Genomic DNA, 22,685 nt, shown 5'->3' with positions numbered 1-22,685 from the left:
TTTGGGAATCACACTGAGTACATTTTATAAAGCAGAATAATTTTGCTAAGAAACTGTCATTTTTTTCAAAATTAGGTGATCCTAATTTTGCATATTGTTAATTATAACTATGAATTACCTGAAAAAAATCCGTCTCTTATCTAGTCATCCCCATATACTCTCAGTAATGAAACCCATATTAATGGAAATGCATTTTAAGTAATTACATTCTGAAATAGCTCTGAGGTTAGAAGCTTGTTTACTATGGACACAAAGAAAATAAAACTATTCAAGTTGCTTCTGTGAATGAAATTAGTGACAATACTTCTCTGTTTTGGAACTTATCCCATGGTTTGGATGCTGAAGAGTCAATTGAATCTAATTATGAGACTTCAAAGTACTGCTACCCTAATAGTAAAGCATATAGTCATTTCTCACCAAAATATTACAGTCCTTAAAATTGTCACATACTAAAAAAAAATCAAAGGAATACTCATAACGTTATAAAGTTCATTGTATTCGGCTACTTCACAACAGTTTACTAACAAATTATCATAGAAAAATATAATGAATAATTATATTTTATACATTCAATTGTAATAATAAGCTCCCTTTGAATAAATATTCACTAGGTAACATTGAAAAGATTTACATTGAGGTTGTCAAAAGTTAGTAATCTTATCATCTCTTTTTATACCTAATCTTACACACATACGCACACACATTTTCTATTTCCTCTTTGGGTCTTACCAGATCTTACAGACTGCAGTCAAGTGCAGAGACAGACAAAGTATATGCATCGCATACTGTGTTCATAAAGGCAAAATAGGCAAGTAGTGAACAGGCCTTAATCTGGTTATTTTTTAATTAATAAGACAACTACTCTGGGCTACACATATTTTTTAGTCCCTGTAGAGTTAACAACAGATATTCAAAGGAAAATCAGCATTCACAATAAGAGCAAAACATTTTTTTAATAATAATTTAGCGTCTAAGGGCTTTCATGTAACTAATCTCATTGTATAAAATTTCATGCACTTGTCAGGGCAGTTCTAGAGATGAATAACTGACACCTCCAAAAAAATTACAGGAAAAACTCAAAGTTGTATCAACTGGTAGATGTAAATTGTAGCCTTTAATAACCAAAGTAATGTTTTCTCAATACACTAGTTACTTTCTGAATTTATCGTGGCATATCACGAAATATACCAAGTAAAATTATGTTAATAAACATTCTTTCTGCTCACAAACATAAAATATACTCCAAATGCCTTCAGAATTCCTTAGTTCTAATCTTAGTGTCACTTTCAAACTCCTTCAGTGCCATCTTTAGTTTCTCAACTTCCAAGATGTATAAATATTGAAAATTGGACCGTGGAAAACTTTTTTACTAATTGGAACTAAATATTGAATAATTGATGAACTACTTAGAAATATTTTTGTAAGATTTAATAATTAGAGCCAACTGAGAAAAATGAGAACTCCAGTTTTCCTGAAGATTGGCTGTTGAGAAAAATCAATACATAAAAATCACAAATAACAAAGATGGATAGCAAGTTACTGCTTCCATGAGAAAAGGATTCTTTATTTTAGAAAACATATGTGTGCAGAGATTCAGCCAATGGCAAATATTTGAAACACATAAAATGATTGCAGATATAGAAAGTGAGTTACTCAGTTGCTGTTCAGTAGAGTGTCAGTGTAAGGTGAAATGTGTGACTGTCACCGGATCTCGGCTGGAAAAGCACTTTAGAGATCCTATTCAAGGTCAAGTGTACACTTGAAACTGAATTGCAACCACAGCTGAGGTGTAACTCTTCCTCAGTTATTGATTTTCCCCCCGTTACTCCAGAGGTTGACTGCAACTTTCTCTCTGCCTAGAGCAATCTGGAGAAAGGTGCTAGGCATGTAAGTCCTAGAGACAGAAAGTCCAGTTTTCAATATCTATTTGCTACGTGACCTTGGGCAAGTTTAACAAACTCTCTGAGTTTCAGTTTCCCCATCCGTAAAGTAGGAATCATCATAAAACCTATCTCATAAGGATGTGGGAAAAGTAAATGCAAGAAAAGGCTTTCTCACAGTACTTGCCGCAGAGTAAGAACTCAACGTGTAATAGTCACTACTGCCGTGGTTGTTAATAACATTTCTGTTTCTCTTAGCCCTTGACTGTTACAACTGCAGAGCCACAATCTCACACCCTCAGAGTCATGCTGGCCTGGTATTTTAGGTTCTCTGAGTGTTGTGATCTCTGAGAAACCTAGCTGGTTTGCCCATTCTTAACTTTTCTTATACTTCTCATTAATAAGGCTGGATGAACCACCTAGTATTTTCATACCTGGGACCACAAGTATCTCAGGACGAGGGCTGGGTAGTTTTTGAAAGCTGCACTGTAATCTACTTAGTAAACTCTTGACAGACATTCTCAATCAGACCTCATGTTAATGTATTTTACTTGCTGGAGAATAGTATGGAAGGTGTTCTGGTTTGAGAAACGGTTTTTTTTTTTTTTTTTTTTTTGAGGACTTCTATGAAACAAATTAAAATTAAAGGAGCGAGACCAGATTTTAGGGGTGTTTACTTAGGACATTAAGCTGAAGAATTTGGACCAATGATTGCAAATTTATTACATCTTTCTGGTTTACTCTGATGGGTTATTTACAGGCTTGCAAAATTTCTGAGTTAAAAATGCTTGTAAGAGCATGTGTCTTGTTTCTTCAAGAAAACTTACTGCCATCAATTATCAATGTTTTCCTTGAAATATGGAAGAACTCATGAGCTGTGTATGCAATTCTGAGCTAGACTATACAGTCAGAAAGAGGAACTACAGAAATCTCAGTCTCAGGAGTCGTAAGGAAGATAGATTTAGGTCAGCTCTATAGGGTAGATTGATGTGGCAAGGCTGAATCAGAGAGTAAGTGGTTGTTCAAATGAATCAGATTGAGTATTTGTAAACATTTTCACAACATCTTTTTTGTTTTTCTAGAGTATTTATTTTGTGAAGATATCCTGATGTCTAAAACCAGCCTGCAGTCTTGAAGGTGAGCACTGCAGAGTAGATGCTTCTGTCGTCAAATCGACTCTTCATGGTGTATTAACAACCTACTCCAAAATCTCAGGGGCTTAAAGCCAGACACGTTTATTTCTCACTCATGATGCATGTTCACCAAATGCCAACAGGGGACCCCCCCACATCCTCCTCACTCGGGGACTCAGATTGATCAAACATCCACCATTTAAAAGAATCACACTGAAGAGAGAAGCGACACTTGCACAGTCTTACATCGATAAATAAATGTTCTTACCTGAAAGTGACACTGTAGCCCAGTGCCACTGGCCAGACTGGTCACATGACTTTGCCCAACAGAAGGCGTCGGGGGCAGTGACGTAAAATCCTTCCACGTGCCTGGCAGCAAAGATGGAGCAGATATGGAAGAGCATTAGACAAAAAGCTTTACTATACTTTCATAGAAAAACTACGTTTAACTTAAGTATTGGAAATACTTAAGGTATTGGAAAATCAATATTCCTCAACTGATGGAAAGAGAGCTCCCTACTAGAAAAATTAATAATGATGACATACTTGATGACCTTATCTCCAGGGGTCAGACACCTTCCTGTGGGCCATGATTTGATCTTACAACTCCATTCCAGTGTCAGCACAGATGATGTTGCAAGAGTAACCGATATGAAACCCGAGGCTTAGAAAGGTTAAGGGATCAGCATAAGCTGTGTGGCTGGTAAGTCAAGCAGCCATTGGTTTCCTATATTCAAACACTTCAAAGGAACATTTTAAATTAGTGTCTCCCGCTTTCATGCTCATGCAATTCACTTGACGATCTTACTAAAAGGAGATTCTGAATCAGTAGTTTTGGGTCCTGAGTGTCTGCATTTGTAACAAGCTCCCAAATGATGGCCGGATCGCTGATTCATGGACTGGCCTCTGAGCCGCAAGACTTTAGAGGAACCACAGGTCATTTCTGAACCTTGTCAGTCACCACCGTCTACATGACCTCTCTCCCATGTGGGAGGACCCTCAGAGGCAGTGCAGGAATCACATGTTGAATTGCACATATGTCTTTTAACTTGGTAAAACTTTGAGTAAAAACATTCCAAAATGCACAGATGATGAGAAAAGCCACATGTTAACTTTGAGACTGCATCGTCTGATTCCCCCTTTGAATTGCAGTGAGAGTCAGCTGATGTGTGTACCTGGTGTGTGCAGCGCCGAGTCCACACCCACGGAGGTCAGGGTTAAGGAGAGGGGGTAACTGTACTCTGACACAGTACAATCATACACTTCATGGTGTTTAGGATAGGTTGGTAGCTATTAAGATGGGCACTTTGCAAAAAATGCATTTATTATTTTCTTACCTAGCTCTTCACGGAGAAATCACTGTTTGCCACCAGACTCCACATTTGACATTTTCAAAGGTACCTGTAGCTCTGTATCATAAATAACATCTTGAGGTCATTGCGTGCTGTTCAATTCAAAACAGAGGGGCTGAACAACAACAACAAAAATCACTGTTTCAAGGACAAAAGAAAAGACAATTGACTGAAAGAATTTTCTGGGGGCTGATTAGTCAGAGGGTCTTTGGGAAAAATTTGTCTGAGATTTGGTGGTCACGTTGCCTGCCAGACTCTTGAAAGGACACATCAGTCAGGTGTGACACGCTGCTGATTGCCTCATTAAATCACCATCACGGGCTACATTTGTCTCCTCAGGTCCAGTGGAAAAAAAATATGATGGCAAGCTCTTTTCAAATTTTCTTATTGAAGCTTCTCCAAATAAATCTATATTTTATGTTGAGCTAAGCTAATTAATCATCAAGTTCTACCCTTCATATCAAGATATTTAGAATAGGTGCCATGCTTCCTTAAACAAGGTCAAAGGACTAGTTTTAACAAGCTGGAGAAACTTTCCCAATATTAACACTCCAGAAAGGTATTCCATAGACTGCAGTTCCAGGAAGATGGGAAAAAGTGAAGTTTACCATAGACTATTGGACAAAGGATTCATTGTCCACAAAGTTTACCCTTGAGTTCAGTTACTACTGTAACTTTGTGCTCCTGGAAGATGTCAATTTTTTGGTTTACATTATATTGTAAGTGAAATAATTTAAGATGCTGAACATTTACAACTTAACTAGAAGGACAGATATGCAAATGTAACTTTTCAATATGTGAAATGCTGGTATACTTCAGGGATTCAGACACAATTAAGCATTTCTTAGATCCTACTCCATTTCAAAAGCTTAGAATAGGTGTTAGAAGGATAACAAAGCCAGCATTGATGCTAATATTCTTATCTTCATTATAGTGATAATTATCTTTCCTCCAAGACCTTAGAGATATTAAAAAAAAAACTCACCAATAACTACAAGAAATTATAATAGAAAAGAACAAGTCTGACTCCAGATTAGGTCTGTTTCTTTGGCTTTAACCCTATGTCCTTTTTTCTAGGCTCAGTCTTGCTGGCTCCACATATTTTGTAAAAGAATATTGCCTTTCGCCTGAAATAGACAGGAGAGTCTGTTCCCAAGGCTCTGAACTTTAAGGATGTTAACACTTTTGCACTCCTATAAAGATAACAAGTTGCAGAATAGAAAATAATATTTGTTGTATTAGAGGTTTTACAGGGACACCATGACCTGATCCACATGGACAGTTACAAGAACAAAGTATGCCTGCACCAAGAAGTTTGCAACAACCAACCACACCCCCCCCTTCTTAGTATAAAAGAAGCCTGAATTCTGACTTGAGTAACATGGTTCTCCAAGTCATTAGCTTGCCATATACTCAGTCTGCTGGCTTTCTGAATAAAGCTGCTATTCCTTGCCTCAACAATTGTCTCCTGATTTACTAGCCTGTTGTGCAGTGAGTGGACCGAGTTTGGACTAGGTAACAAAATAGGATGGTATCAACTTATATTGCCACTAGTTGTATATAAAAAGTGGCTATTTGCACATTATTTGCACTGTTTCCATTATTTAACTTTTTCTAAGAGAGAGATATCTCAATTCGGAGAGTTTTTTTTTTAAATGTGTTTTTTAAAATTTGTATTTATTTTGTGAATCGCTTGTTCATTTTGCAGGTCGTCATCTTTCTATTATTTACTTAGAAAATATTCTGGTACTAATATACAACATTGCTATATTTGCAAAATGTTTGTTACCCCGTCAAGATATACAAGGATTCAAAAATCAGTCATTGAGAAGTTTTCAGAGCTGTATTAGATTCAGCTTGGCTACATCAGTATAATCTGTAAAAATAAGAATGCCTGCTTTCGTAGAAGCAGTGAAGGTTATACAAATTATTAGAAAATAATATGCCAGATTTAGAGGCACACTCTGTAATCATTTAAGGTACAGATAATCTCATCTTATAGAAACTCTTTTAGAGATAGAAAAGGAGGTAAAAATCTCCCACCTATTTTTTTTTTCCACTGGGGAAAGAACTGTATTTGCATATATTTATGCCATCCTTGTCAGGAACTTTTTTTTGTTGTTATTTTGTTATCTTCTATTTTTTAGTGTATATATTTATTGAAGTCTAGTCAGTTTACAATGTTGTGTCAATTTCTGTTGTACAGCATAATGCTTCAGTCATATGTGAACATACATGTTTGTTTTCATATTCTTTTCGCCATAAGTTATGAAAAGATGTTGAATATAGTTCTCTGTGCTATAGGGTATGAATTTGTTGTTTATCTCTTTTACATGTAGTAGTTAGTATCTGCAAGTCTCAAACTCCCAACTTATCCCCTCCCATCCCCTTCTCCCCCAGTAACCATAAATTTGTTTTCTGTGACTGTGAGTCTCTTTCTGTTTTGTAAATAACTTTGTCCTTTTTTCAGATTCCATATATAAGTGATAGCATATGTCCCAACTGTTTTTATGTAGCTGAAATAACCGTTGAACTGAAATCAGACAAGGACAAGATAAGAATGAAAAGTTGTGGACCAATGTCACTTATAAATACAGATGCAAAAGCTGTAGTGCAGAAAACCTGTGTAGCGTTGCTGAGTATGATGTTTTTAATGATGTTTGGAGTGAAGGGTAAGACTCCACGTAGATTATTAGCAGACTCTCTGATACCAGAGCAGTGTGGCAGAATCTCAGGTAGAGCTTTACCTAAATCAAGTCAAATGAACCTGGATGCATTCCCAAGCACTGGGCATAAAGCATGGATATTTTCTTCCTGATCTAAATTTTGTTAATCAAATTTCAACTTTGTGATCAGCTTTGCTGTTTACGAAAGGAATCTGTCAAATAAGAATTTTTCTTTGATGGGATCAAAAATTCTCAGAATGGATGAAAAGCAGGAGCTAGCTATATTGGGAAAGTTAGTACTTTTATTGACTTACGTGCCAAATAAAAATGCTATAGCTGCCAACTGACCGGTTTCAAAAGATGAGAAAACACTTATCATTGAGCCCAAAGTAAATGTTACCTCCAAAAGGCATTGTTACAATTTAATATCTTTGCTTTTAGCTGCACTTATAAGACTATATCCAGGGCATATAGTCTTACCAAGAGCTCCCATTGTATACGACTTCTCTTGCTTGGCAGTACAGAAAAAGAAATAGTTAGATTACCTCAAGACTTAGCTCTTTTGTAACAGCAAATGGAGTTTTGCTAAAGTCCTATCCACTTCAAATGGATCGATTTCATTTACAATATCCACAGTCAAAAGAATTTTCAGATCAGTTTGAAAGTAAAAGTAAACACAAGCTTCATTTTCTTTAATAATCACTAACATATTCTAGCTTTATTTGACATCAATTGAAAGAATTCAATGAAAGATTCTACTGCATGAGAGAGACACACACAGAGAGGGAGACAGAGAGAGAGAAAGGGAATGTATGTCCTGGATAATAACATTATCTATTGTTATTTTTCATCATCACAGAAATAACTTTTTAAACAATAATATAAAAAAGTTATTCCTACATTTGGAAAGTGATGCACACTAAAATATGCCTCAAAGATCTGAGAGCTTGTAAGCATGTTTAATTTTCACTTTGTATTTAAATACTCACTTTGGAATAATGATATTCATTTCTGCATGCCTCTTGATTTACTCCAAGGAATTTAGCCCTCAAATCACTGTATTATTTTTATGGCTCTTTAAACAGAATATGAAATAAACACTTGAAAATATAGTAGCTGAATTTATCATTGACTTTCAAGTGCTTGTATGTATAATCAGAATAGAAGACTGAAATAAAGGTGTTGAAGTCGCTCTGTATGAACATTTTCGCATACATACATATTCAAACCTTTTCTTATGAAGAAGCCAAAATGCACTTTTTAAACTTTTCCTTCTTGCATATAATCTGTGACTGATAGTCATACATAATGATTCTTCACAATAGATACTTCACAGCTTCTGGAAATTTGCTTCTATTGTAAATGTTATATAGTCAAAGTCCAAGACCTTAGAGCATTGCTTTTTTTATATATGAAAAATATTTGTGGGCTACCCCAACCAAATGTTTACATTTTGATACAGGTATACCATTTCAGACTTCCAGTATATATTTTAAATTTCTGCCTTCCACAGCCAGGGACAAGAACAAATAAGCCTTTGAAGCAGTGAAACAGTTTGCTATCGAATTAACTTACTGATACTGCTTCAGAATAATTTAACTCCCTCGAACCAGAAGGTCCAACACTTTACCTTTAATCCTTTAAATTGAGTTTCATGCCACTTACTCAGATTTTGACAGGGCTTTACGGTGCAAATTTCTACATACTCCGTGTGAATATTGAGTATTTTGGGGGTGTGGCTGAAGAATACAGAATGTTCACTAGTGTTGCTTTGTGACTAATGGGGCATGACAGCAAATATCCCAGTGTGAGTGAGTTAATTAATATTTTGCAGTACTTAATGCATCGATTTCAGTTCGCAAGGCAGATTCTGCATGCAAATTAGTGTAGGTCCCACTATCCAGTGTCTCGATAGAATCCATGAAATGAGCCACAAGGAACTTCTACTGAACTATTACCATGTGCAATCCAGCTGCTTTACTGTAAATATTTTAAGGTACTACCTTGAAGTTTATATCAAATACTAATTAATTCATTTTAATAATTAGCATAGCGTTTATTATTTCCATAATACCAACTCAAATCTTTGAGTCAGATTTTAGATTAAAAAGAAAAGTTACACAGCATTTAACTATTAAAGTTTTTATTTTTAGCATATTTCCACCAGGGGGCACTACCCACATATAGTGTAAAAATCAGTCTCCTTTCTGAATTGTAAAGGTGTCTATGTGACAAATATCTGTCTCCAGATCATTTATTTTTAAGCCTAAAGGTTAAACCTTTGAGTCAAAATGCAGTGTTATATTTCCATCATATTTACCTCTATAATCTAGGCAGGCCATTTGGTTAGAAAATGCCCTTTATGAAATCATCAAATTTAGAATGCTTCACTTTATTTAAATCAGCAACTAAAATCCACACTATTGTGGATTGTGCTAGCAGGACTTAATTCATTATCTTCTGAATATTAAAGAAAATAATTTACTTAGTTGAAATTAGTAGATTAGATGTAAAGAATTGTTACAGTAAAAATCACAAGTGCTAATTCAAATAGATAAAAATAATTTAGGGATTTTATTGAGATAGACTGCATAAGAAAAATAAACTGTTAATAAAATAAATCCTACAGTCTAGTCATGCGGCCTCAGATACCTCTAGTTCCATTAATATTAAAATTCTGATTTTTTATAAGCCATTTATATGATTACAGGAATCAAGTACTCTCTCACCATAAAGAAATACATTAAGTGCAGCTATAACTCCTAGAATTAAAATTATCCCCTATGTTTAAAAAAGTTGATTTTCAACTTCCATTTGGTTTTCCACTTTTAAGTCTATAAGAAAAATATTGTGTTGTTATGATTTTTGAAACAACCTAACTGAAACATTAATTTATTTAATCATGTTATTTAAAATAGTGGTGATTATTTCTGTGGTTTTAGTAAAAGATGATCACAGTGTACTACAAAAGTAGCAGAAATAGCCACAGACAGTCACAGTCCTAAGAGCAGATAATTGCATTGCTTGAAAGATCTATCTTAAGATAATAAGTAGAAAAACAGAAGTCTACAGCTTAGATCAAGAGAAGGTACCCCTTACAGTGTTAATCTCTTAAAAACTTAAAAGCCTCTATCTCTTTCAAATGACAAATCAGTTCTAAGTTTCTCTGTAAATCACCAGGCTGATAACCCTTTTGATTTCTTAATCTTCCCAGTGTTGCTGAAACTGTGGGTATGGGATTAACATGGTCTTGCAAGTTTCACGATTTAATCAATCAAAAATCGAGGACTTACTGAGCATCTCTAAGATAACCCCGCAAATTCCACTATCTAGAATTTGAACCTGAAACTCCTTCTAGTCCAACCCTCCTCCCTCGTTCCTGTTCTGCATGAAACTATTAGCGTGAAATAGGTGTGAGAAACAGCCACTTGCTTATTCAAACAAGCAGTCATCATTAACTTGAGGGGGTGTGAATGTATGTTTATCTCATATATTTTACATGGACAAGAACAGATTGGAAGGAAGATGGTGGAATATGGCTGTAAATTTCTGTACGTGTAGGTTAGTGAATTTAGAGAGCATTTTCTACTTACTCATCTGCTCCACATTTTTGAAGTCTCACAGTGTAACAAGCACTATGTTGTGCACTGAAGATATAATGGCAGATGAGACACAGTGCCTGTCCTTTTTTTTTTTTAATTGAAGTATAGTCAGTTACAATGTGTCAACTTCTGGTGTCCAGCATCGTGCCGCAGTCATGCATATACACTCATAGATTCCTTTTCATGTTCTTTTTCATTAGAGGTTACTACAAGATACTGAATACGGTTTTGTATTTATCTATTTTATATAAAGTAGTTAGTATTTGCAAATATCAAACTCCCAATTTATCCCTTCCCACCCCTTTTCCCCTGGTAACCATGATTGTTTATTGTGACTGCGAGTCTGTTTCTGTTTTGTAAATGAGTACATTTGTGTCATCTTCTTTTTTTTCTTTTTAACTTCACATATGAGTGATATCACATGGTGTTTTTCTTTCTCCTTTTGGCTTACTTCACTTAGAATGACGATCTCCAGGTCCATCCATGTTGCTGGGAACAGCATTATTTCATTCTTTTTAATGGCCAAGTAGTATTCCTTTGTATAAATGTACCACAACTTCTTTATCCAGTCATCTGTCGATGGACATTTAGGTTGTTTCCATGTCTTGGCTATTGTAAATAGTGCTGCTATGAACATTGAGGTGCATGTATCTTTTCAAATTAGGGTCCTCTCTGGATATATGCCCAGGATTGGGATTGCTGGGTCATATGGTAAGTCTGTATTTAGTTTTTTGAGGACTCTCCATACTGGTTTCCGTAATGGCTGCAGCAAACTACATTCCCACCAACAATGTAGGAGGGTTCCCTTTTCTCCACAGCCTGTCCAGCAAGTGATTGTCCTTGAAAGATGTGTTGGCAATGGATTCTGGGGAGCAAGAGGCAATGATGAGTTCACTTCTTTAAAAGTGGGTATTCCAACTGTCAAAAAAATAATCTTTCAGTGAGATGCTACGTGTTGACTCCATTGAGCACAACTTTTGATTAAAGAATTCTAGTCTTGAACTAAATTGGACGGAACTGATTGACATACAGATTCTGTCCTGGCCGCCAAAGTTTCAAATGCCTTCCACTCCCAACTCTCCACATCTCCATTCCTATGGCAAAAATGACTTTTGCCTCTATTTACACATTTATTTCAACATTTCTTTATACACTGTCATTTTTTTTACCTCTTTGTGAACTGATATATTATATGTAATGTCTGCTAGTTCTGGTTGTCTCATGAGTGAAATAAAATCTCTAACATGGGTTTATTTTTACATCTTTACAAGAGTCACGATTTTACCATTTTTGGAAAATTATCATTTAACATGATTCATAGTTGGATCGGACATGAGAGTTTGGATCTCAGCAGTTTGCAGGTACAAGGCACCAGAATTCATGGGAGCAGATGAGAACTCCCAGGGAAACTGGACTTAGCAGGAAAAGAAGGATGAAAATAGAACTTTGAGGAAGGCTGTAATTCAACAAGTCAGATTTTGGAAGGGTTCCCTTACATCAAACATTTTTTCCCCACTTGATTCACTTTTCAATTCAGATTAAGTTTTCTGGAGTAGAAACACATTGTTAGAGCAATTTAGAGTGTCAGATTTTAAAAGTAAAATTTGCAGAGCAGAGCACATCTAGAACAGCAGTTTTCAATCTTGGCTGCACGTTGAAATTATCTGTGAGCTTTTAAAGTGCTGGTACTTCTAATTCCATCCCCAGAGATTTTCATTTACCTGATTCAGGGCAGGGGTCTGGGTCTGGGATTTTTTCAAAATGTCCCTCTGTAATTCTTGTGTGCAACCAAGACTGAGAGACACTGATCTAGGAAGGGATAGTGAAGATGCTCAGGGCCACAGAAGAGATGAGGAGGAGGCTTTCAGAGTGTGGTGTGGAGTGGGGAGTGGAAGGAGTTAGTCCCCAAGGAAATGTGGCCATCTTCAAATGTTTGAAGGGGTGTCAGGCGATGCTCTATTTTGCTTCATACATATAGAAATAGGAAGTTCAGTGGAGGTTGTTTAGGCTTATTCTAAGGAAGAAACATCAAACAATTGAAATATATTAAAATGTTAGAGGGTGCTTTGAAGAACAGTGAAGCCAACACTTGAGCATTGGGGACGACTGTCAGAGCTCTTTCTCTGGTACAAGATTGTAAATGTGTCCGAATCTGTCATCTTCTTCAAAAATGATAAGTGACTACACTTAATGGCACTGTGAAAAAAAATTGAAATATCCTATTGAATATATTCATTACCCAGGGCATTTAATACATACATACATTTTTTTCCTGATAAATCTAGAGTCATCAGATTTCTCTTTCTTGAGGTCAAGATGGAGTCACCCCCATAATACAAAAGCATCTCAAGCAGCTCCCCATCACGGGTTTGCAAAAGGCTCTGGGTTAGTGGTTTGCCAGTTATGCTATGCATAACCTCAAAGTTTTCAGACTCCACGTGTAAGTGAGGTCTTGCAGTATCTGTCTTTCTGTGTCTGGCTTATTTCACTTAGCAGATTCCTGTAAGTTCATCCATGTTGTTGCAAATGGTAGAATTTCCTTCTTTTTTAAGGCTACGTATGATTCCATCATGCATTCACACCACACTGCCTTTAGACCTTCTTCCATCAATGGACACTCAGTCTGCTAGGCTGTTGCCATATCTTGGCTATTGTGAATAATGCTACAGTAAACATGGGGTGTGGCTACCTCTTCCAGAAACTGTTTTCATTTCCTTTGCGTAGGTCCCCAGAAGTGGGGTAGCTGGATTTTATGGTTCTTTTCCAAAAAAATAAAAATTAAAATTAGATTTGTGAGTTTTTAAAAAAAAAGTAATGAGAAGATTCATGGTAAAGCAGATAGAAAAATGCATGGTGATTGCACAGATTGGCAACAGGGGAAAATGGACTGCTATTATTTCATGAGTCTAGTTTTGCGGGATGAAAATTCCTGTGTGGATGGATAGTGGTGACGGGGAACCAGCAACGTGACTGTACCTAACGGCTTGTTTTCTGTTTGCACTTTCTACAAGCCTCTCTCTCTTAATTGAAGATTGTGGCTTATTTTCTTAACAGAATCAGCTTTTGTAGTTCAGTTCTGTTGCTCTTTGATCTGAGCTCAGTTGAGAGCGACTAACAAGATTTACACTCCATCCAGAGTAAGACACACTAGACCCGCACTCCAGGCTTGGTATCTATTTTATTTTAGTTTAAGAAAATTTAGTTTGAGTCTTCTAGAAGGCAACTTTTTTTTTAACTGAAATATATCTGCTGATAAAAAAAAATTGGAAGCAACCATTTATATCCTGGACAACTTCTTTCAGAACCTCTATTTCCCTTGTCTTTATCTTCCATGACATTTTTATGATATGGGGAATTCATCTACCATTTAAAAACTCATCCTACTTATTAGTTTTCCATATATAACATGCTCTTGTTCATTGCTACCTACTTTGAAAGTCTTTCAATCTCATTTCTGGCTTCTTACCCTCCCTCCTCATATCTTCCTGCCTGTCCCCTTACCCTAAAGCTCTCTTTTTCTTCTTTCTCTCCAATAAACTTGAGAATTCAGTTTTCAGTTGTAATTGAGTAGTTCCTAACTTACCATCTTGTAACTATCATGTGCTACCCTCTTTTTACGTTCATTTAACCCTTCCCTTGGAGAAGCAGGGCATTACTAATCTTTCTGAAACTGGTGTCTCATTTATAAAAATGAAAAGCATAATAGTACCTGCATCATAGGATTGTTGAAAATCAAATGAAACAGTGCATTCATCGTGCTTTTTAAAGTACTCTGCACAGGGTGAATATACCAAAGACGAGACCCGATCATTGCAGGGGCTGGGGCTTTAGAGATGTCACCATCCTAATGTGAATTCCTCATTGCCTTCTGCGCAGCTCATAAGACTGTTTTTCTAATGGGATTTACTTCAAGTCTCCTGATTTATTACGTCCTGTATCCTAAAAAGAATCTTTCTAAAACACCATTTTCATCATTTTACTCCACTCTGTAAAAAAGTTCAAAAGAGCTCCAATTTCTGATTTTTTTCAAGTATTACTACCTAATTAACATTCTTTACTGACTGTTATGGACTGAATGCTTGTGGCCCCACCCCCATTAGTGTATTGAAGCCTTACTCCCCTCATGTGATGGTATTTGAAGAAAGAGCCTTGGAAGGTAATTAATATTAGATTAAGTCAATGATGGGACACTCAGCATGGGTCTGTGAACTTATAAAGAGAGAAATCTCTCTCTCTCTCTTTTGTCTCTTTCTCCAAGTGAATGCACAGAGAAAGGGTCATGGGAAGACACTTAAGAACTTGACTATTTGCAACATAAAGAGAGAGCTCTTGTCAAGATCTAGATTGGCCAGTAATTCCATGTTCTTGATCTTGGGCTTCTCAGCCTCCAGAACTGAGAATAAATGTCTGTTTTTTAAAAGCCATTTCATCTGTGATATTTTGTGTGTCAGCCTGAGATTACTAAGAAAATGATCATAGTGGTACTTCCTGAATTTTAATGTCCCGTTATGAGAAATTCTAGCATATGCATATTTGATCTTTGTAACTTTTTGGTATTTTCAAATTGCATTCCCGAGTAAGTTCATCTTAAGCCACTACCATTGAGAATAATTATGTGAAATAGGGACCAGTGGTTAAGAAGGCAAGAATGGAGATGAAGTGTGACACAGAGCAGATTAGATATTGTGTTTGTATGTAAAAGAGCTAGGGGGGTAATCAAGTAAATAGAGTCAGAATAGCTCAGATTCTTGCATTACATTTTTTAATATTTTAAGAGAGAGAGACAGAAGACTCATTTAAGGAATTCTAATTGGAATCCACTGTAATAAATTTGCTCATTTATTGACTGAGAAGTAGCTAAAACTATATAAAACAGGGTACTGAGAAAGGAAAATGGATGAAAACTAATAAACAGAAAAATAAAACTTTCACTGATATTGAGAAGAGAAAGTTGAATGCCATTTATTTCAAAATTGAAGGCAGACAGAATTGTAAGCATCATTTTCAAGAATAAACAGTTTTCAGTTAAACCACGAAACATGTTTTCTTTTTATTTAGAAATTTTATATTTATTTGAACTTCACATATATATGAAGCTGAAAAGCCTAATTTAACATACATTTCATTATATGCTTTTGTGTATACAGAAAAAGGAAAAACAAGCAAATAAACTGCTTAAATTATGATTAAATTTTCAGAGTCTGAATCATTTTTCAGTTTATGCACATTGTTGGTGATTTTTTACATCATCTTATCTGGGCTGTCATCAGTTCTTTAAAAATGCCCATAAAAATACTAAACTTAATTGTGGTGTGGGCTCAAAGCAGGATTTACAGTAGTGAAGAGCTGGCCTATTTTCCATTCCTGCTGGAGCAGTGTTAATAAACATCTTATCACCACATTACTCATCCCTTTGTCACTACCACTGGGTTTCTAAGGGTTCACGGATGACTTCACGTCACCTCTTGGACAGTTTTATATGTTGAAGCACAGTGGGCTAGATCTGATGCTAGTGAGTCCAATACCTGAGCGATTCTCCAGAAATGAAAATTAACGAGACTGTTGCCTTTCCGCACCAATTGTAAGGTGTTCATTAGAAGATGCAGCCCAATTTCAACAAGTTAAAACATTTAGAAAAATGTGCCTTAGTATCTACGAACTTTGGAAGATGTCACTGCAAACTTTCTTTCCTCTAAAATAGTCCATCCTTCTCCATCTCTGGTTGTTGTTGAAATTCTAGACTTGAAAACAGTTCCAAGCAGAGAAGACAAAAGGACTGGTGTGCAAGAAAGTCAGAAAATAAAAACGCTTCTGGGTGTGCCTGTTATTTATAACAAAGCCAATAGGTCATTGAAATTGTTAGGGGGGACCCATGATGTGTGGGGGGTGAGGGGTACAAAATGGAAAGATCATTCCTTCACCAGTTACTACAGCCTCAGCATTCTGTGGATGTTTCACATCTTTTGCTAATTTCTTCCAAATAGCCTTATGTGAGAAGAGTCATGCCCATGTGTGGTAATGAAACAGGTGTACATGGGTTGAGTCATCACCCTTGTGGCTAACACGGTAACACAGTGGAAGTGTCAGTACCAGTGTTAGATGCTCAGACCCACACATTATGCCCCTATGGCTGAGAGCAGTGCTTCTTAATCTGTCTTATCTGATGAAGACTCGTTAATTATTTCTACAACACATGTCCATTCTTAACTTTTTTTTATTACATTGATTCTCCAGGGATGAGCTGGGAGAGAGACAGGGGCTTCGTTTGAAAACCCCCCTGGGTAGAGCTGCAAAGCACATCCACCCCCTCTTCTTATAATGGTTAACACATTTTTAATGCATTTTCAACGAAGATAATGAAATCCACACTAAAGAAAGAGGTAGTATTAAGATTGTGAAAAGATGTTTTAAGATATCAATTGTATGAGGGTCTAATCTTTCACATCATGTAATAAAAAATAAACTGATAAAGGTAAAGAGGAAAAGTGTACATGAAAGAGATGGATGAAGAGAGAGCTGTGCCAGACTGCAGCGTAGACAGGAGTGACTGACCACCTGTCACTGACTTGGTGAGGATCAGACAGCTACGGAAAAGTGAGCTGAAAATAATGATGATTATTATCATCATTATCACGGTCAGCATAGCTATATGAATATTCACTATGTGTCATGCACAATGCTGTGTACCTTAAAAACATGAGCTCATCTAATCTTCTCAACAAAATTAATAGTGAATAATCAAGTTTCATAGAAGTGTTAAGTAGTTGGATAAGTGGGGGCATCAGGCAGGTAAGGTGGAGGAGAGAGATGATGATCTAGACGATGCTGGCATGCCCACTTCCAGCATAAAGGAACTTTACTTCCTCTGAATGAGAGCCAGCAAGAAACTGGTTAGAATCTGACAGCTGCAACTGCGTAGTAGTGACAAGGACCTAACCAGTCATGACCCGATGCTCACTGTAATATAATCAGCATTGCAGTTTAAGGTCCCCTCAATGGGTCTTTCTGTGTGCATCGTGGGTAAAGACATGCACAAAAGGGGATGAGCATGCCTTAGCACTCCTGGGGGAAGAGTCCACAGTTAATCAAGAGACCACCTGTAGGCGAGGGTATAAGAGAGGGGACCCAACAAAGGCCACTGCTACCTGCCCTTGGAGCAGCACACCTCCCACCCTTGGAGGTATACTTTCCCCTTTAAACTCTTTCACTACACAAAGCTGCTGTCTCCCATCTGAATTCTTATTTTTCGGTTATGACAAGAACTGGGGTCTTATTTTCCCTCCCCTTTTGGGGGTAACAGAAGCTCTTATCCAACTTAAAAAAATAGCAAAAAGAGAAAAATTCTTCATTGTCAGATATGCTAAAGAAAATGTATTATTGTTCTCAAAACACATGGTAATGATTACATCGCAGTTTGCGGGAAAGCTCAGTATATGCCTCCCTGACTCAAAGGGCTTTCAGTAGCGGCTCCATGAATTCTGAATGCTTGATTATCAGGTGAAATATCTGGGAAGAAAGACCTCATGGATTTTATCCCAGTCCCTGAAATTCCACGTGCTGTTCTCCAGTGGCTTGGAGAATAAGATCATTGAACGGGAACAGACTTCACATCCTCTCGTGGGAAAAGATCTTGAGACCTACTTACAGGATTTTCTGGAGCCACAGGAGGTTCACAGAGTACCTCACTAATACTGGGAAATCTCTCGGTTCATTTTTACTGTGCGATTTTTATATATTTTCACATACTTTGTGGATATGGGTTTAAAAAATAGGAGTACCTTATCAGGGAAAATACAAAACACATTCCACCCACAACTTTGGAAATCAGATTAGTGATTCATCCACCCTGTGCTCTGCCCTAAGTAATGTATTGGGTGCTGGGTGACATTTAAATGTTCAAACCACTTCATCTCTGCCTTCAGGGAACTTGCAACCCAGCACCAGTCTCTGGGGCAGGAGAGAAAGATGAGTCTAAGAAGATCTGTGAGAACTCTACTGTTTCCATTTTAGAATCTTACCTTAGCTCTACTGGCTGCACTTTATTTTGCTTGGAATGATTCAGCCCAACTCTCATTTTAACGGTGTGTGTCTAGGATTCACCATCAATTGTTCTTATTAATTTTGTAGCTTGGTGGTGAACATTCACATCTACTTTGGAAACATAAACAAAACTTAATGAATGTTTAAATTGAACCATGACCTTGAAGGGCTTGCACAATATGAACAATTTGTAATTTCTATATTGAACTGTATCTTAATAGAAGCAAAAACATCTGTACATAAAAGATAACCTCGCATTCCCAACATACATCATTTGATGGTAACAACATATAATAGACACCTACACCGAGTTAATGACAATCATTTGTTTCCTTAAAGATGAGAATGCTTCTTGGCAGGAATAAATGTTACCATGAAATTATGTTTCCCTAAATTATTGTTGCTCGCTTTTAATTAGTACTTAACTCACTTATTCCATGATAATCTATTATTTCATGGATTACAGGCTGTATCTGATTCATTAAGACTGCTCTATTAATAGCCTTGAATGTAGTCTCTGACCTTAACACCCCAACTTCCCTCTTCACACCACAGGCAATAAACATTTAAAATTATTCTAAAAGCAAAAGCTGTGCATAGTATTTTTCATGCTATAAGATACTTGAAACAATAATCAATTAAATGCAGTAAGTTTTTATTCAAAATTAAATTTAGACACAGAATTATATCAAGTAAGAGGACCTGAGGGTAAGAAGAGGTCAAGAGAAACTATGTACCAACTGGAATTGTACTCTTTCATTGGCAAGCTTAAGTATACATATCATATATATATTTACATATGTAGACAAAGAGTGTCACCTACCATATCAGTCAACGTAGGATGCTGTGGCCATCAAGCCATCAACCACTGCAGCCGCCCCCCGTGGTGCCCCCTGAGGGGACTCAGGATGGAAATGAACAGGATACTGGTACAGGATAGCTAAGGCAGATAGCAAAGGAGTGATTTCAGTGAGCCCAGACTCTTGTATATTTCCACGCATAGAAAGGTGCTAAATTTGTTAACTTGAGATGTCTGGTTTTCTTTCATTAATAGTAATCTTTTGATGTTCTGATTACCTGGTTTTTGCAAAAACTTCTGTGTATCCTGCCTCCTCCGTAGTCTCTTCAGAACGGTCCCTCAGAGCTATCTGAGAGGCTGTCTCCTGGGCTTAAGGCCTCCACTGAATAAATCAGTAAATCATAATTATCAATTTTTAGGTGTGCATTTTTTCAGTTGACACCTATATGGATTTATATATGAAAGTGTGTAAAATTTATGTATGATGAATATACATGTGCAAGCCCATCATGTGCACATGCATATATATACACACATGCTCACATCCATCTATGTATGGATATGTATGTTGTAGGGGAGCAAAATTTGCCACCCGAAAGTATATCTTTGGCGTGTGGGTTATTTTGAGCTAAAAACAATCAAGGCTCCAAAGATTCAGGAAGTCTTTTTCCTTCCCTCACTGTACCTGTCTAAACACCATAGGTAGAGGACCTAATCCATGAAGGGAGCACCACCATAGAGCACAGGTGAGGATGAATAGGGAGGAGCCTAGCAAAGTCCGTTTGTTAAAATTCCTCTCTGCGTTCCATTGTCTCTGCCTGGCTTAGCAAACATTTGTTTACCAAACATTTGCTTTTCCAACTTCATGTGAATTACCTTCTTTCTTTTTGAAATCCCAAACAGCAACCCCCCAAACCCTCTTCTGTCTTTAGCTAAAGATGATATTTAAGGCGTTCAACTGGAGGGCTTCGGCCACTGTAGTGAGCTACGTAGCTTTCCTGAGTCTTTCCCATGCATGTTTTCTATTAAACTCTTGTTTGATTTTGCTTTAGTAATTGTAGCATTTCCACATTAGAAGAGGCTTTTAATCTAGTCCAAATTATTAGGAAGTCTTTTGGATCTCTCCTAAAGAGATTTCTGCCCACCACTCACAATCCCACCAGTGATACAGAAAGACATGGGGGGAGAGGATGGCTGAGCCCCAGGTCTCAGCTGAGTCCCTAGAAGACACCCCACCAACAGTGGGTCCTTGGCTCATCACAAGGAAGAATTCATGAGCGAGCCACTGTTGAGAAAAGGTAGATTTATTCAGAAAGATACGTACTCCATAGCAGAGTGCAGGCTGTGTTAAAAGTTAGGAGAAAGGCCATGAGGTGTGGGGGTTGTTGGTTTTTAGGGGCTCAGAACTTCATACACTTACAGGTGGGAGGATTATCCTGGCTACTTTGGGGAAGGGGATGTGATTCCCATCTCTCACCCTTTGACCTTTTATGACCAGCCTTCAACCTGTCCTGGCACCTGCAGGAGGACCATTTAACAGCTGTTGTATTTCAATGAGCATCTATTGAAGCTAAAGGTCCAAGTCCTCCAGCATCTTGGTGTTAATGGCTGTGTCATTCTTTTAATGGTTTTGCCTTGTCCACTCTCCTCCTGTCTCACCACCACACATGGCCTTCAAATGTTTAAAGTCAGTAATTATGTTTCCTTCTTTGTCTAAATATAACCTGTATCATCAACTGTTCATTGTGTGACTCACTTTACAGGCCCCCTTGATGTCTGACTTAGTTGCCTTCTTGGGCACATTGTTTAATTGGTTCATAACTCTTTAACATGGAACTTGTAAGTCAACCAAATGCTTTGGTTTGGCTTCAGAAGGGAAGGGGACAGGGCACAGCCATTAAAGGCATGACACAGCCATCAACATCAAGATGGCAGGAGAATCAACTCCCAGTAGGCCTTAAGGCCCAATATGGCAGGAGATTTGACTTTGAGTAGACATTGAGCTTCATTATATGCTACTATAATATGTTCACACAGTAAATGGCACTTCCTCAGGTGCCATGACACTTTCGAGGCTGACCATAAAAATACAAAATTGGGCAATGGCCCAGTTCCTGGGAATCTCAGCCTTTTCCCCAAAGTAATTGGAACAATCTTCCCACTTGTTAGTGTATGAAGCTACACAACCCATAAAAACTAACAACTCCACACCTCACAGCCTCTCACTCCCTGGCCTTTGGAGACAGCCTGTACTCTATCTATGGAGTGTGTATCTACTTTTGCTTTAAACACCTTGTGGCCTTTCTCCTGCCTTCTGAGATGGCTTCAATTCAGTCTATGGTGTGTTCCTCTCTCTGAATAAATCTACTTTTACTCAACAATGGCTTGCTCTTGAATTCTTTCCTGTGTGCCCCATTTTTCCTGTATCAAGTGTCCCTAGAAACTACTACTTGCTTTGGGTTTTCCATGAATATTTCATACTGCTGACTGTTAGTATGGCTTGTATCAAACAAAAGTCTTTCACATACATTTACGCCAAGCCAAGATCTTCTCATTTTGCTGTTAAGAGATGAGCAATGAACAAAGAAGAGAGAACAGAGAACAAAGAGATGGCATCTGAGAAGGAAGAGCGGGTTCAGCACCAATGCATCAGGGAGGCTGCCCAAGAAAGGGGCTAGTGTCCATTCACACTTACAGGGTTGACTTCAGCACACATGAGCTGATCTAACGCAGATGTTAAGAGATGAAGGAGTGAGCAGAGTAAGTATGAGAAATTCCTTCAAGCTTTTGGAATTAAAGAGCAGGGGAGGAAGCAGTTCTGAGGGGAAAAAATTGCTCTTGTAGTTTGTTTTGGTTTTGTTTTGCTTTTTCTCAGGCAGCGGAGACAGGGAGCAAGTTTCTAGGTAAGGAGCAGATGTAGGGTTACGCTGCCTTCTTTCCTGGTTATAGCTGTTGGTGTGCTGACAGTCTCTGGGCACTGAGATAAGCATCCTGAGAGTGAGACTGGTTCCCATTTGGCTTCTCAGCTCCGTGTCATTCACAGAATAGGCACGACACAAATATTTGTTGAATCGAATTGTGTCATTTCTCCCAATGGGCATATTTCTTCCAAGACTGCTGTGAGTAATTCTGCCATCCCAGCAGCAAATTTGTTTCATTTATTTCTACCGTGGTCTGCAACAAATAAAACTAATATGAAGTAGAAAGAAAAGA

The sequence above is a fragment of the Vicugna pacos genome, unplaced genomic scaffold, assembly GCF_048564905.1.
Source record: "Vicugna pacos unplaced genomic scaffold, VicPac4 scaffold_20, whole genome shotgun sequence".
Classification (NCBI taxonomy): Eukaryota; Metazoa; Chordata; class Mammalia; order Artiodactyla; family Camelidae; genus Vicugna; species Vicugna pacos.
The sequence above is the reverse complement of the archived record's forward strand: the minus strand, read 5'-3'. Positions refer to the sequence as shown.